General features: G+C 43.9%; 1 protein-coding gene across 9 annotated transcripts in view; it reads right to left on the minus strand.

The window, feature by feature from the left end:
* The window catches only part of LOC140469027 (synaptic vesicle glycoprotein 2B-like), a 200,129-nt gene that overhangs the window by 55,197 nt on the left and 128,707 nt on the right, over positions 1–16,225 (minus strand). Inside the window, exon 1 of one of the 9 annotated variants that reach the window (XM_072565215.1) lies at positions 12,844–13,033. The exons of 6 other annotated variants lie outside the window; for them this stretch is intronic. The gene's annotated coding sequence lies outside the window, so the exon portion shown is untranslated. Of the gene's footprint in view, positions 1–300; positions 324–4,204; positions 4,306–12,843; positions 13,034–16,225 lie in introns of those variants that run through there. 2 more of the 9 variants (XM_072565218.1, XM_072565217.1) reach the window with 2 other exon arrangements.

Here is a 16,225-nt window from a genome sequence, read left to right on the forward strand (position 1 = left end):
TCCTGGGCTGGCAAGAGGAATAGGTGCAGACCATTTGGTCTACTTTGTCTACCCCAACAGAAGGAGGTGCTACAACAGATGACAGTAGAGTTGTACAAGGAGGAGAGAAAACAGCCAACACTCCTATTGCAGGGTGCTGGGCCTGCTGGAGAGTGCATGTAAATGGATGTTGAATGAGAATCAAGTGCTTGACTTGAATGCCACCCCTCCTCCCCCATCTCAAAGAACAACCTGACAATTATCAATTACAGGTTAGGGTCACAAGTTAAGAATAAATATTTTGCTCATTTTTGCACTCACCAGGAGAAATGCAAGAACACCAAACTTCAAATGGCAGCCATGATGTGGAGGTGCTGGTGTTGGGCTGATGTGAACTAAGTCAGAAGTCACATGACATCAGGTTATAATCATAGAGTCATAGAGATGTACAGCATAGAAACAGACCCTTCGGTCCAACCCAACCATGCCGACCAGATATCCCAACCCAATCTAGTCCCACCTGCCAGCACCCGGCTAGTTATCCCTCCAAACCCTTCCTATTCATATACCCATCCAAATGCCTCTTAAATGTTGCCATTGTACAGCCTCCACCACTTCCTCTGGCAGCTCATTCCATACTCGTACCACCCTCTGTGTGAAAGATTTGTCCTTTAGCTCTCTTTTATATCTTTCCCATCTCACCCTAAACCGATACCTTCTAGTTCTGGACTCCCCCACCCCAGGGAAAAGACTTTGTCTATTTACCCTATCCATGCCCCTCATAATTTTGTAAACCTCTATTAGGTCACCCCTCAGCCTCCAACGCTCCAGGGAAAACAGCCCAGCCTGTTCAGCCTCTCCCTATAGCTCAAATCCTCCAACCCTGACAACATCCTTGTAAATCTTTTCTGAACCCTTTCAGGCTTAGCAACATCTTTCCAATAGGAAGGAGACCAGAATTACACACAATATTCCAACAGCAGTCTAACCAATGTCCTATACTGCAGCAACATGACCTCCCAACTCCTGTACTCAATACTCTGACCAATAAAGGAAAGCATATCAAATGCTTTCTTCACTATCCTATCTACCTGTGACTCCACTTTCAAGGAGCTATGAACCTGCACTCCAAGGTCTGTTTGTTCAGCAACACTCCTTAGGACCTTACATTAAATGTATAAGTCCTGCTAAGATTTGCTTTCCCAAAATGCAGCACCTCGCATTTATCTGAATTAAACTCCATCTGCCACTTCTCAGCCCATTGGCCCATCTGGTCAAGATCCTGTTGTAATCTGAGGTAACCCTCTTCGCTGTCCACTGCACCTCCAATTTTGATGTCATCTGCAACTTACTAACTGTACCTCTTATGCTCACATCCAAATCATTTATGTAAATGACAAAAAGTAGAGGACCCAGCACCGATCCTTGTGGTACTCCACTGGTCACAGGCCTCCAGTCTGAAAAACAACCCTCCAAAACCACCCTCTTCTTTGTCAGGTGCACCTCGTGATTTCAAATAAACCTGTTGGACTATAACCTGGTGTCATATGACTACTGACAAATTTCAAATGATTTCAAGAATTATACTACAGAAGGAAAGGGATTCTGATTGATCAACAATATTGGCTGTGATTGGCTGAAGTGTTGCTATGGAGAAAGTAACAGGAAACTATAATTTCCCCAAACTGCTTGTATAATTCCAAAAAGCAGCAAGACAGGAACATATTCCTTTTCATGAACACATGATGAAAAGCAGAATGTCTCCCTTTGTAGCCATATTCAAGTTCACTACCACCAACTGGCTGAATGATTATTTTACTCAACTTTTACACACTTGCCTCTGAGGCATATATTTCTAAACAAACAATGGAAGAGCAAGAACAGGCCATTCAATCTGTTCCACCGTTAAAATAGATCATCACTGACCCATACATCCATCTCATTTATTCCTCTATCTTCCATATTGCTCAGTTAAGAAAAATTAGCAACCACTGTCTGCAAACTTTCAAATCCCACCAGAGGCAAGAGGTTTTTCTGAGTCTATCCCATCAACTTCTGTACTCAATTTAAACACCTCAATCAGATTAGAGATCACACCAAATGTGAAGATATTTCCCCAAACCATTGCAAATGTAAAAGGAAGTGTGCTCTTATGACCAAAAGTCATTATGTTATCAGATCATCTATAGCATTGTCACACAAAAATATTAGGCTGCCAATGTTATTCTGCAGCTTCACATTAATAGAAGCCCTGTTTCAATAATTAAACTATAGATAACCAAAGGGAGGCCAAAGTTCCAATTAAATCAGAGTGTATCTTAAACTGTCTGAACCCTTGGATTTGATTGCATTTCTAAATACAATCTCTAAGATCTAGCAGTTGCTTTGTGCTCATCAAGGTCAATGCTGATAAAACAAAGACTTCTTCACATTTTGGCACTTAGAACCAATATTAAGAACGCCCATGTCATATATAATTGGTGTTATGTCCAGAAAAGACCCTTGCCCTGCCTTTTCAATATTTTTAACTTCAGTCCCAGAAGGGTGTAACTCCCTTCCCTAGTGGACCAGTGGAATATTTCCATCTTCCCCAGCAGCACCCATATTATTTCTCTCTGAGGTTTCTAAATTAGTAACAATGTGGCATTGTTGGATGTCAGACATAATCTGTTGACGATGCTCATGAGGTAGTAGAATGAGAAAGTAATCTTCTCAATTTAGGAAAACCGAAAAGAACTGCAGATGTTTTAAATCAGAAAGAAAAACAGAAATTGCTGAAAAAGCCAGCAGGCCTGGCAGCATCTGTGGAGAGAAATCATAGTTAATGTTTCAGGCCAAGTGACCCTTCCTCAGAACTCAATTTCTCCTCAGTACTACATGGCTGACCCCATATCCCGAGATTACCATCCTTAGTCCAGGAGAAACTGCTTGTCAAATGCTCCCAGAATTTTATATTTCAATATGATCTGCTCTCATTTTACTAAACTCCAGAGATTGTAGCCCATTTACTGAATTTCTCCTCATGGGTCAGTGCTCTCATAACAGGCTTCAATCTAGCAAATTTTGTTCAGCCATTCTCTAATGCAGGTGCAGGTACATTCTCTTGAAACTGGCTGTCTAAACTCCCAAGTTGTCAGAAAACTGGATATCTTTTAGAACAGACCACACAGATCTTGTTATTTTACTCGATTAAAATGTACCAAACTGGATAAAAGCTGGGGATCACAGCGGGTCAGGCAGCATTCATGGAGAGAGCAAGCTAACTTTTTGAGCCTACATGACTCTTCATCAGAGCCTTCTAGACTCGAAACGTTGGCTTGTTTTCTCTCCATAGATGCTGCCTGACCCACTGCAATCTCCAGCTTTTGTTGTTCTCAGTGCAGATTCCAGCATCTGCAGCAATTTGTTCCTCCAAACTGGACAAGTTGGTTAGATGCTACATGGCACCACACTTCTTGTCTCTTTCACCACTTCTGTGTGCCAGCTCATTCCTGTGCTCTACGTGACCCTTGACCTCACCTGGTTTGAACCATCCAATGTGCCAGACCTGAAATCTGGCAAAAGCCAAAATCTGGCACAAAAGCTTCAGCCTAAAGACTATTGGTTTTGAGGCAATGTATCTGCCTATCCTTCTTTCGAGAAGGTGACCAAAACACCATGTGTGCCCTCAGCGAGGCCCTGTACACTTTTCACTGTATCTAGGTACATGTGACAATATTAAATAATTCTAAATCTAAAACAAAAACCGAAATACCTTTGCAGCAAGACTTCTTTGCACTAAACAAAGCTTTGTAATAAAGTCCAACATACTATTTACATGTTTCATATTTGAAATTCAGTCCCATGCCAATTTCTTTACTTTTGAAAATGGTAATAGAACATAGAACATAGAAAAGTAAAGCACAGAACAAGCCCTCTGGCCCACAATGTTGTGCCAAGATTTAATCGTACTGTCAAATACAGTAACTTAACCTACATACCTCTCAACTCACTGCTATCCATGTGCATATCCAGCAGTCGCTTAAATGTTCCCAATGTATGGTGAGAACATCTAGAAACAATCACTAAAGGGGGATTGCTGTTCATTGTCCAGATACTTCCCCAAAATCCTACCTCACATTTGAGGCCAAAGAAGGTTTGCAAAGTTTGGATTCAACATAAAAGCAATCTATCAAAAATGCAACAACTAAAATAGTTTGTAATAATAACGTTCAAAAATACTCACTAAAGTCAATGGAATCATTGACAGCTTTCACCTGTGGAGCGTTGCCAAACAAGAAGAGCTGTTAGAAGTCATTCCGTGTCTACTGTAACACAGCTAGACTGGGTACTGTCAATCTGTCACTACCTTTGCATTGTCCTCCAACAAGAGCAGATATTAGGCCACAGCTGTCCTTTATTGAAATGTGAGAGAATCATCTGAAGAGTGTCATCACCTATGCCACATGAACAATCCAGAGAAAAACTCTTTTAAAAAATCTGATTCTGTGAAATGATAAAATTATTGTCATTTTTAAAATGATTACAATCACATCTACAGTAAAGGCTTGTCTGATTCATTGCTGGTTCCCTGCATTTATGGGGGTGGCTTATGCCTCCAGAAAGCTTTTGTTAATACGCAGATGCATCTGTTCTGCTACTGTTTAAAGGGATACTGCCCTTTTGATCAAGATTTCCCAGAAACCTATTTTGCATTTGTTTGCAAAGGCTTAATACGCGCATCGTGCTTGTATTTCAGTCATTTACACATGATGCTACATATGAGAGAAAAACTCATATTATCTTCATCGCATAAAATTTTGGCCAAACATATTTTCACAATGAAATGCCTTTAATTATGTCAATGCAAGGATCCCAGGAGGAGTTCTATACAATGTCGCAGAAGCTTTCTGAACTCCCCAAACGGTTTCTTAATTTATTCCGTTCGGGAAGAACTGTTGTTGGTTAATTAAGCGCTGCTCAGCGGCTGTCCTTGTTTATTCTTTAATCTTCTGTGTTGATAAGGTGAGAACTGTCAGTGTTGTTAAAATGGAAAACCAGCCACATCACCAGCCAAGTGTCAGTATCAAGCAGTTGCAGATCACCTAAAGTTCTTACTATTCACTCATGGGATATCACTGGCTCATAGCAAAATTCTCTCTATATCACCAATGTGCCTGGTTCCTACAGGCAGTTTCCTGCACAGCGATAAGATATTTTTCTATTTTCCACGTCATCTATCTTGTCGCGACCTACAATGACCTCCGGGCTGGTAAAGCCTCAATTCTAAAAGCCTCATCAGTTTTCAGATCTCACCTTGGACTGATCAAGCTTTTCATAGCCCTGCAGCCCTCAAATATCTCATTTCTGGAATCTCTTGTCTCCTGTGCTTTCCCCGTTTTTAATCAGTCCACCCCCATCAGCTGCCTGAGACCATAGCTCTGAAATTCCCTCTCTACACCTTTCTCCCTCTTTGTCCTTTTAGATATTTCTTAAAACTTATCCCCAGCCATGCTTGTGGTCACTTGTCCTGCTATCTTCTTAAGTAACTCAGAGTCAAATTTTGTTTGATAATGCTTCAGAGATGCAATATTTTCCCACATGAAAGGTGCTATACAAATGCAACCTGCTGCTGTTGTACTAATTCTGCTTTCCCCTCCATCAAGAACAATCCAGCAGTACTTTCTCTATGAAAAAAATTTGCCATTTAAGGAACCAGCTCGGACAGGTTATGGCATTGTTCCATTGCAGGTGAGATCCAAATCTGGATCTTCTAGTCCAGAGATAGGGGCAGTACCACTCTATTGCATTTATCATAGAAACTCTACAGTGTGGAAACAGGCCGTTCAGTCCATTGAGTCCACACCGACCCTCCAAAGAGCATCCCATCCAGACCCACCCACACCCTATCCCTGTAACCCTGCATTTCCCATGGCTAATCCACGTAGTCTGCACATCTTTGGACTGTGGGAGGAAATTGCACATTCTCCCTGAGTCTGTGAAAGTCCACACAGACAGTTCCCCAAGGGAGGAATCATTGCTTTTCATGAATACCAGATGTGCTTCATAACTAACAAAGTAAAAATAAAATGTAGCTACTGTAACAAAGTAGGAAATGTGGCAACCAATGTCTGCACAGCAAGATCACACAAAAAAAATCAATGTGATAACAATCACTTCTTTTATGATATTGAGCAAGTGATAAATAGAGGCCAGGACAACAGTGTAACCCTCCCTGCTACTGTTCTTCAAAATAGTGCCATGCGATCTTATACATCCATCTAAGCATGCTCCACAACCACCTGATGAGGGAGCGTTGCTCCAAATGCTCGTGCTTTCAAATAAACTTGTTGGACAATAACCTGGTGTTGTGTGATGTTTAACTTTATCCATCCAAGTAGACAGATCAGGCCTTGATTTTCCATCTTGTTCAAAAGATGTCACCTCCAATAAAATAGCACTCACTCAGTGCCGGAGTGAAAGGTCAGCCTAGATGTTTTTTCCCTCGCAAGTGTGCCTTGAAGGCAGTACCTCAGAGGTGAGAGGGGTACCAACTGAGCCATGGCTGGCACAATCAGGTGACCATCTTTGACACTTCCATTTTACAATGTCAGGAGAGAGATAGTGGCCAAACCTACTTGGTATTCCAGCAGCTTCCTGCCGGGACTCGAGGGAGGTTCCATTGGAATAATCAGTTAGCTCCTAACGAGGAGCTGTCCATCTTCCTTCCCACTTATCCACTCCACCCTCCATTCTGAACTTTCACCATCACCCCTCACATTCATCTACTTATTGCACTCCCAGCTACCTTCCTCCCAGCCCCAACCCCCCTCCCATTTATCTCTCCACCTCCCCTTAGGGCCCCCCACATTCCTGATGAAGAGCTTATGCTTGAAACATCGACTCTCCTGCTCCTCGGATGCTGCCTGACCGGCTGTGCTTTTCCAGCTCCACAATTCTTGACTCTGATCTCCAGCAAGTTCCAGCAGCATTGGCACTGCATATTAACAAGAGCTTCTGTGTCCCCGCCGGCCCCGGGACTCACCGATATTCAGGCTATTTGAGGCAATCTTTCAGTCGGTACAAGTACGCAATACAGTGTCAGCCCAGTTATGCCCAAAACATAGGATTTCAAATTATTCACACACAAATACAATTCATTTTTGAATCAAGGGCCTACAGGCAGATGCCAAGGTCCACCTGATAACTTAATTTCCCACTCAGCTATTCTTTACTGGGCCAAAAGGTGTGGCACTGGAAAAGCACAGCAGGTCAGGCAGCATCCGAAGTGCAGAAGAGTCAATGTTTCGGGCATAAGCCCTTCATCAGGAATGCTCTTTGAATCTGCCTGACCTGCTGTGCTTTTCCAGCGCTACACTGTTTGACTCTGGTCTCCAGCATCTGTAGTCTTCACTTTCTACTATTCTTTACTGGGCTCCATGCAAGGCCTCACTATTTGCGGATATATTAATTACAGCCATGCTTATCACTGATTGACAGTTTCCAGTTGATCCTTGCTTCTGGTTTTTTCTATGATTTCCTCATCTTTTACCCCCCCCACCCCCCGTGTCTTCCCTGAAGATGTCGCCTCCACAGTGATGGAGTTACCCTTGTGCTGCCAAATCCCAAATGTCCATTCCTCATGCGCTGGTTAAAGGGGCAAGTTATATAAGACTATTTAACCGAGGAGATTTGGTATCGTGAAGCCAATTCTGTTATGATCCCAGACTCACGTATGTACACAATGTTAGAGATGAACAGTCAGGATTTGGATTCCTTGGTGACATTCCTTTTTCTGAAACAGTGCCCACCTCAGGACCTCCTGTCCTGTCAGTCGCAACAGTCCATAAGCCTTGGCACCCCAATTAATCATGCTTTCACTTACCGGACCAGCAGAGGAGAGGGAGCTCATTTACTTTCATTGCAATTAATGTCACTTCCTGCAGCGACTTAGTTTCCTCAAAGTCATCTCTCACTGCCATTAATCCATGTTCATTAAAGCTGCTAATTAGCTGTGGTAATAGGATCTGCATTGTCAGCAAGTCTCCTCACTCCTGAATTTTTGGTATTAACCTGCTAACAACAAACACCACCGCCAACCAGAGTGTTTCATGGAAAATGTAAATCTGATCCACACTTCACATCTCCCAAGGGGCTCTTGACACCACTTAGACAAACATGCCTCATGACCAATCTCACAAGAATATCCAAAAGTAAAACTAATGCAATATTTATAAAATTACCCGTGCCAACTACTCCGTGACTTCCTTGAGTAAGGTTGCTATTTATTGACCATGGTTGCTACTCTACCGCAGGGTGATGGTGCTGTAGTGGTAATATCACTGAGGACAATAACATCAAATCTGACACCAAAATTATGGTATACAGAGATGTAATGTTTCCCACCCTCCTACATGGCTCTGAGACTGACTACAGCAGACACCTCAAGGTACTCGAGCAGTACCACCAATGTTGTCTGTTCAGGGTCCAGTGACTCTGCTGGGAAGACAGACACACCAACACCAGCATCCTTGACCAGGTCAACATCCCCAGCATCGAGGCACTGATCCTGCTTGATTGGCTGCGATGGGTTGGGTATGTCATCCCCAAGACCGACACGAGACTCCCCAAGTAGGTGCTCTAACTGCCAGCTCTGAAACGGCAGGCGAGCCCCAGGTGGACAGAGGAAGCGCTTCAGGGATACCCTCAAGGCCTCACTGTGGAAGTGCAGCATTCCCACCAACACCTGCCAATCAGTGGCCCAAGACCATCCAAGGTTGAGGAGGAGCCTCCAGGAAAGGGTCAATCACTTCGAGACTTGCCATCGGGAAAAAGTGGAAATCAGGAGAAAACAGTGTAAGGAGCCAGCTGCCACTCCTGTGCCCACCTTCTGCCCCTAATGTAATAGAGTTTGCGTTAGCCACATAGGTCTGTCCGGCCACCTACGGACTCACCCTGAGAGTGGAAGAGAGTCATCCACGTCTGTGAGGGATAGCCGATGATAATGATGGCCCAGTGATGCAGGGGTGCAGATTAATACTCTTAAGAGTAGGGTTCAAATTCCAGCATTGCAACTGGTGCAGTTTAAATACAACTAATAAATCCGGGACCATAACAGTTATGATCAATTGTATGAAAAATCTGTTTAGTTCACTAATATTAAAATCAGAATTTGCTGGAAAAACTCAGCAGGTCTGACAGCATCCAGTGACCCTTCTTCAGAACTGATTATAGCTGGGAAAATATTGGTGCATATGCTAAAGATGGAGTTGTGGGAAAGGGGAGGAGTAAACAGGAGGTGGAGATGGAGCCCAGAGAGAGAGAGAAAATAAACAGTTGGGCAGAAAAAGGTATGGGCTGAAAAATGTGTTGCTGGAAAAGTGCAGCATGTCAGGCAGCATCCAAGGAGCAGGAGAATTGACGTTTCGGGCATAAGCCCTTCTTCAGGAATGAGGAGGGTGTGCCAAGCAGGCTAAGATAAAAGGTAGGGAGGAGGGACTTGGGGGAGGGGCGTTGGGAATGCGATAGGTGGAAGAAGGTTAAGGTGAGGGTGATAGGCCAGAGAGGGGGTGAGGGCGGAGAGGTCGGGAAGAAGATTGCAGGTCAAGAAGGCGGTGCTGAGTCCGAGGGTTGAAACTGAGATAAGGTGGGGGGAGGGGAAATGAGGAAGCTGGAGAATTGCTGCCTGACCTGCTGCGCTTTTCCAGCAACACATTTTTCAGCTCTGATCTCCAGCATCTATAGTCCTCACTTTCTCCTAGACAAAGGTATGGGTAAAAGTCAGCCTGGGAAAATGAATAGTTGCTATGGGAACCATTAATGGCTGACAATGGTTTGTTTGTGGTCAAAGCCTGGGTGATGACAAGACCTGGTATGTGGGGGTTAACCAATGGGAAAAAAATTGCTCATCTTTGTCTGGTGTGGCCTATGTAGAACCTCAGGCCCACAATGCTGTAATTGACTCTTAATTACTCTCTATCCACTCAGTTGAAGGGATGTGTGAGAAATGCTGCCTTTCCAAGAATACTCTCATCCCATGAAAAAATAAAATAAAACAAATGAATTGAGGTGCAACATTTTCACACCAGAAGGTGTTGCATGCGTGGAATGAACTGCAAGAGGAATTGGTGGATTTTGGTACAATTTCAACATTTGAAAAGATTTCAGATAAGGACATGAATGGGAAGGTTTGAAGGGATATGGACCAAATGCAGACAGGTGGGACTAATTTAGTTTGGAAACATGGTTGGTTTGGGCTGGTTGGACCAAAGGTTCTGTTTCCATGCTGTATGACTCTAAGACTCTAATGGGAAAAGTTTAGAGGGATATGGGCCAAAAGCAGACAAATGGGACTAGTTTAGTTTGGGAAACCTGCTTGGCGTGAATGAGTTGGGTCTGTTTCTTTGCTGACTATATAAATGTATGACTCTATAAAAGAAAGCACCCAGGTATCAATAAGCAGTTTGCCCTTGGTTGAGCATGGGAAGGAATGAGTGAGGGAGACTATAACTGTAAAAAGCAGCAGGCTTAATCGCACAACAAGTAAACAAGCACTATTAAACATTCCAGGAAAATCGTAGTAGATCAGCAGCTGTTGCCGTGAAAGCTTCAATCAGAAAACTGGGCTGTACTCTGAAAAAAACAATTGAATTGAAAATAGATTTTCTTCTACATTAGAGCCTTTCACTTCAGCAGGGTGGCCATTAGAAATGGTCATCTGGGATGAGGCAGCAGTGGGTAGCTAGCAGCTTAGACCATTTATCAGCTCTGAAAGCACATCTCATCCTAATCCACTCCCCCAAAAATGTACAGAATTTAGTCAGCTTCCTTACTCTAATCTCAGAATAACATTGAGAAAAAATAAATTGGATTAACCTTGAATTGATTTGGGACCAATGCAATCCTGTACTTCCCAGTGAGTGTCGACCATTCATACTCCAAACTGCCCCTCATTTGGTACCAAATTTTAATTCAGCTGAAGGTGCAGTAGGAAGTGGAGTTGTGCAGAAGTGTCAGTTCTGGCCATACTACTATTGTTTAGAACATAATGGGCCCAAGTTCTATTCTTAAAACGTAAGAATATAATCCAGCCTGACATTTCCGTGTAATACTGTGGGAAGAGCTGTATCTTTTTGTTGTGGCTTTGATGTTTGTACTAGGCCTGATGAATGGGGACAATCCCAAGGCACTGTTTGAGGAGGAATGGCGTTGTCTGATATCTATCCCTTCAACAAGATCAGGAAAATAGACAATAAATTCAAGAAGATTGATAATAAAAGTAGACAGTGCTGGAGATACTCAACAACATCTGTAGAGTGAGAAACAGAGTTAAATGCTGGGATTTTACTGGAGACATAAGATTAGATTAGCTTCCCTACAGTATGGAAATAGGCCCTTCGGCCCAACAAGTCCACACCGACCCTCCAAACAGCAACCCACACAGACCATTTCCCCTACCTTATAGTAACCCATAAGTAACATAGCTAAAACTATGGACAATGTAGCACAGCCAATTCTGACTGTGCTAACCTGCACATCTTTTGGATTGTGGGAGGAAACCCACACAGACACAGGGAGAATGTGCAAACTCCAGACAGAAAGTCGCCCGAGGCTGGAATCGAACCCAGGTCCCTGGTGCTCTGAGGCCACAGTGCCGCCTACATTATTAGTAGAATAATTACTGGAATAAATAAGAGACATTTCTATTGGTTATGTTTTGCCAGCGGTAGACCACCTTCCCCATTCCACGACGAAAGAATAGAAGGCCACTAAGAGATTGGGAGGCAGGCTCTGTGAAACAAAAAGCGGGCAGACCCTCAAGATCCAACAATTCACCCAGTCCTGAACATTTTTAATGTTTTGGAACTTACCTGTTTTGAACTCAAAGTCTCCTGCATTGTCTTTACAGCAAACTACTGTTGCTGGCATAGCTGCTGAGGCTTCAGAGTTGGCCACTCAGTGCGGAGAGACCAACTACCATCTTTGACAGGCGAAACAATGGCTCAGTGATTAGCGCTGCCTCCTCGCACTGCCAGGGACCTGGGTTTAATACCAGCCTTAAGCAACTGTCTGCGTGGAGTTTGCAAGTTCTCCCGGTGTCTGCGCTGGTTTCTGCCGGGTGTTCCGTTTCCTCCCACAGTCCACGTAGGTCGTTCGGCCGCCCTGCATGACCCAGGTTAGATCGGTTAGCCATGGTTAATGCAGGATCTTAGTGATTGGGTGGGAGGGTCTGTGCAAACTTGATAGGCAGAATGACCTGTTTTGTAAGTATTCCATTGGCTTTCTGGCAACTGCCTCGAGAAAAATTGCTGCTTATTAAGAGGTTAAGGTATGATAGTCAGTCACTCACATCTGTTTTCCATCATAATGTATTCATCACTGGGAAGTGCTATAGGTACACACGCTGACGTCAAATGTTAAAAAGGGAAATACTCCCCACAGTGAGAGCATTGCTGAACAGCAAACACATGAGAATACCTAAAATATAATGGCCTTCAGCTTTTCCTTGCATTTTCCTGACCTGTTTCTACTTAATTGCCTGTAGGCATGGCAACAACGAAAAACTGTGAAAAACACAAACAACCTGCATGATTAAAATACTCTGCTATATATCTGAAACAGAAAGAGAGAACTTTAGAAGGTTTTTACAGAAGCCCAGCCGAGTTCGATCTCCAGAGGAAACTGCCTATATAAAGCACAAAGGATCTGAGCTAAAATGGGGCCAACAGAACCTGGGAAAATGATGAAAGATTAATTACACTGCATACAAAACCTTTTTTAATGCTGTTTCCCTGATTTGCAATATTTAGATTATTTTCGTGCTAATGGTACTCTTTTGTCTTACTTTCCATAAAGCACTCCTCTGCATTAGATTCCACTCCTTACCTCAATACTCCACTGAACAGATCCACTTGATGGGTTTAAAGTGAAGACTGTGTTCACCCTGGGAGATGTGGCTGAAAGGTCACTCCCCAGTGTTCTATCATGGCAGCAATGCATGTGTGCACACAGTGATGTTGTTACAGCTTGATGCAGGGTTTTGATTCAAGTTATGTCCCAGTGTTGGATAAAGCAGAATGTTCTGGAAGCACATTAGTGTGTCTTTTACCATCTGCACGGAGTAAAAATGAACCACTTGCAGTATGGTTTCAATGATGTAGTCATGTCCCAACTATTAAACCTGCCCCTTCCTGTTTGCAAAACCGACTGTGCTTCCTCAAACATTCTGCTTTACGGAGAGTCAAATGTCAAGCCTTTGTTTTTGTTAACTTTTCAGCTCAAAGTACAAAAGTTTTCTGAGTATTTTTCACAAAGAGATGCAGCCCCTTTAACTAAAACTGAGTTCAAAATGGAGAGTAAATGGAGGAGACAGATGTTTATTAGGAACAGATAATATTCATAATATCGAAGATTGCATCCATCACTTCTGTGAACAATGTCCTGGTTGGATCTATCTATCACACCTGCCTAAAGATCTTTTTCCTCTGGCCATAACAGGGATACTTTTGCACAGCTGCTGCATGTAAATGAGTTAAGCAAAACCTGGCCTCATCATACTGACAGAGAATCCTGGACTGTGTCAGAATCCCTGCATTTCTACAGCCTCTGGGTGTGGCTGATTTATATTGGTCATTTGCAAGTATTCATTAATTCAGACAGCGAGTGCTGTCTGCATACTGATGCCAACCTGAAGTTAAATGGAAATTTAGACTACTTTAGATGATCAGGAATTGGCAATCCAAACCAAAATTCCACCATTTGACACACAGAAGTTTCATTGCAGAATTAACAATGATAAATATACATGGATGCATTTATGTGCCACACAAACAATGCTGCAGGTTATTGTGCATGTGTGGAGTGAACCTAGAGTCTAGGACCGGAACAAATAGGCTCATTGAAGAAGCAACACATGCTGTTACCTCTGGTTGCACAGTTATGATAGGCTGAATGGCCTTCATCTACGCCATCCATTCCCATGGGCTGGATTTTCTAAGGCGTGTCAATCTCATGCCACTCTGTTCTTTCTTTATTATGCAATGAAAGAGCCCCTTGTTTCTAATAGGACCTTCCAGTCAAGACGCCTTCTGAAATACAGAGCTGTACTTCCATTCTGACGGGTCCATCATACTGTAGAACGGAAGAGGTGGGGGTCTTCTCAACATCAGTCACTCGCCATATTCTGAAATTCAAAAGTCATTACTGACAAACACTTTGACAGAAGCTGTTAGAGTGAGGACATCAGCTCAGTGTGAGGCTAGGTACTAGGAGGGCTGAGTGTCAGGCGGGTAAGGTGTCAAGTGTGTAAAGGTTAGTGTGCCAAGGAGCAGTGGGTCAGGTAGGTATTGGGTCAGGTAGATAGTGGGTCAGGTAAGTGGTGAAGTTTTTAGGGTAGGTTGGGATGGGTGATTAATTTCAGCGAGGGGTGGGGAATGTCAGATCCTTGGGGGAATTGGTCATGCAGCAGAACAAGGGAGCGGTGGTAGGATGTGTAGGTGTGAGAACTTTCCGATCCGGGAGCGGGGATGGGAGAACGGAGGGGGAGTGGTGGTGGAATCAGAGCATTGGGTGGTCAGGTCCTAGACAGAGGACAGGTGTGGAGTTCAATACCAGGGATGTTGGGCGCTGGGGAAAAGCAGGGGTGTTGAACCTGATGGTTATAAAGGGTCAAGGGGAGGTGGCGAATGGGGGTACACTATAAGCTACATTGGATGACTAGTTTCTCAGGAGTTGGATTAGGTCTTTAATGGACAAACTTTCTCTGAGTAGCCATTTTACTGAATTATAGTGAAGCATTCTGTGTTCACTGATTTAAATGGATACTTTCAGGAGGTTCCAGGCCTCAGGGTCTGCCCAGCAAACTCTTCAATTTCCCTGGCAATTACTTTCAGAGTCCGCTACGACAGGGATTCAGCAGGGTCTCAACGTGCAACTCCCAACTACACCAGAAACAAGGACCTGGCCATAGGAAAATCTGGGGCTCATTGAATGGTCCAGTAAACTAGTGCAGTTTATTGCTGAACTGTACAGACTTTAGTGGCATCAATTGTCAGGGTGCAATAATTGAAGTGATGGCATGGTGGTTCAGTGGTTAGCACTGTAACCTCACGGTGCCAGGGAGCCAGGTTATATTCTAGCCTTGGGTGACTGTCTGTGTGGAGTTTGCACATTCTCCCAGTCCAAAGATGTGCAGGCTAGGTGGATTGGCCACATGGTTATGAGGATGGGGGATTGGTCTGGGTGGAATGCTCTTCAGAGGTTTGGTATGGACTCTATGGGCCAAAGGCCTGCTTCCAAGCTGTAGCGATTCTAGATCTTAGCATCCTGAGCCTTACCATGAGACCACAAGATGTAGGAAGAGGAGTAGGCCATTCAGGTAGGTAAAAACAATGACTGCAGATGCTGGAAACCAGATTCTGGATTAGTGGTGCTGGAAGAGCACAGCAGTTCAGGCAGCATCCAAGGAGCAGTGAAATTGATGTTTCAGGCAAAAGCCCTTCATCAGGAATAAAGGCAGAGAGCCTGAAGCGTGGAGAAATAAGCTAGAGGAGGGTGGGGGTGGGGAGAAAGTAGCATAGAGTACAATAGGTGAGTGGGGGAGGGGATGAAGGTGATAGGTCAGGGAGGAGAGGGTGGAGTGGATAGGTGGAAAAGGAGATAGGCAGGTAGGACAAGTCCGGACAAGTCATGGGGACAGTGCTGAGCTGGAAGTTTGGAACTAAGGTGAGGTGGGGGAAGGGGAAATGAGGAAACTGTTTAAGCCCGCATAGATGCCCTGGGGTTGAAGTGTTCCGAGGCGGAAGATGAGGCGTTCTTCCTCCAGGCATCTGGTGGTGGGGGAATGGTGGTGAAGGAGGCCCAGGACCTCCATGTCCTCTATTCAGCTTATTGAGTCTGATCTGTCATTGAATGGAATTATGGCTCTGCAGTGATTTGTTTAGGAAGTGTAGCTCTATGGATGTTAGTTTAAGGGCTGGATGGGGAGGAAGCAGAGCAGCAGTGATTCCTGTCTTGGGTCAAATAGCTCAGTGTGTGCACTTGTCATGCTGGATATGACTAATGGAAGTTTGGATAACCTGTAGCCCAGAATAGAGGCAACATCTTTGGAAAGGGGAATTGGCAAGAATATAGGGGTAAGAAACCTATAGCACTAAACAAGCATTGTTGCAACTTTCAGCTATGGTGCATTAACCAGAACTGAATATCAGGGGGTCCATATGGCAGATAAATATTTGTAACTGACTGCTTCCCTCTTTCCAAGACACGT

The sequence above is a fragment of the Chiloscyllium punctatum genome, chromosome 48 (assembly GCF_047496795.1).
Source record: "Chiloscyllium punctatum isolate Juve2018m chromosome 48, sChiPun1.3, whole genome shotgun sequence".
Lineage (NCBI taxonomy): Eukaryota > Metazoa > Chordata > Chondrichthyes > Orectolobiformes > Hemiscylliidae > Chiloscyllium > Chiloscyllium punctatum.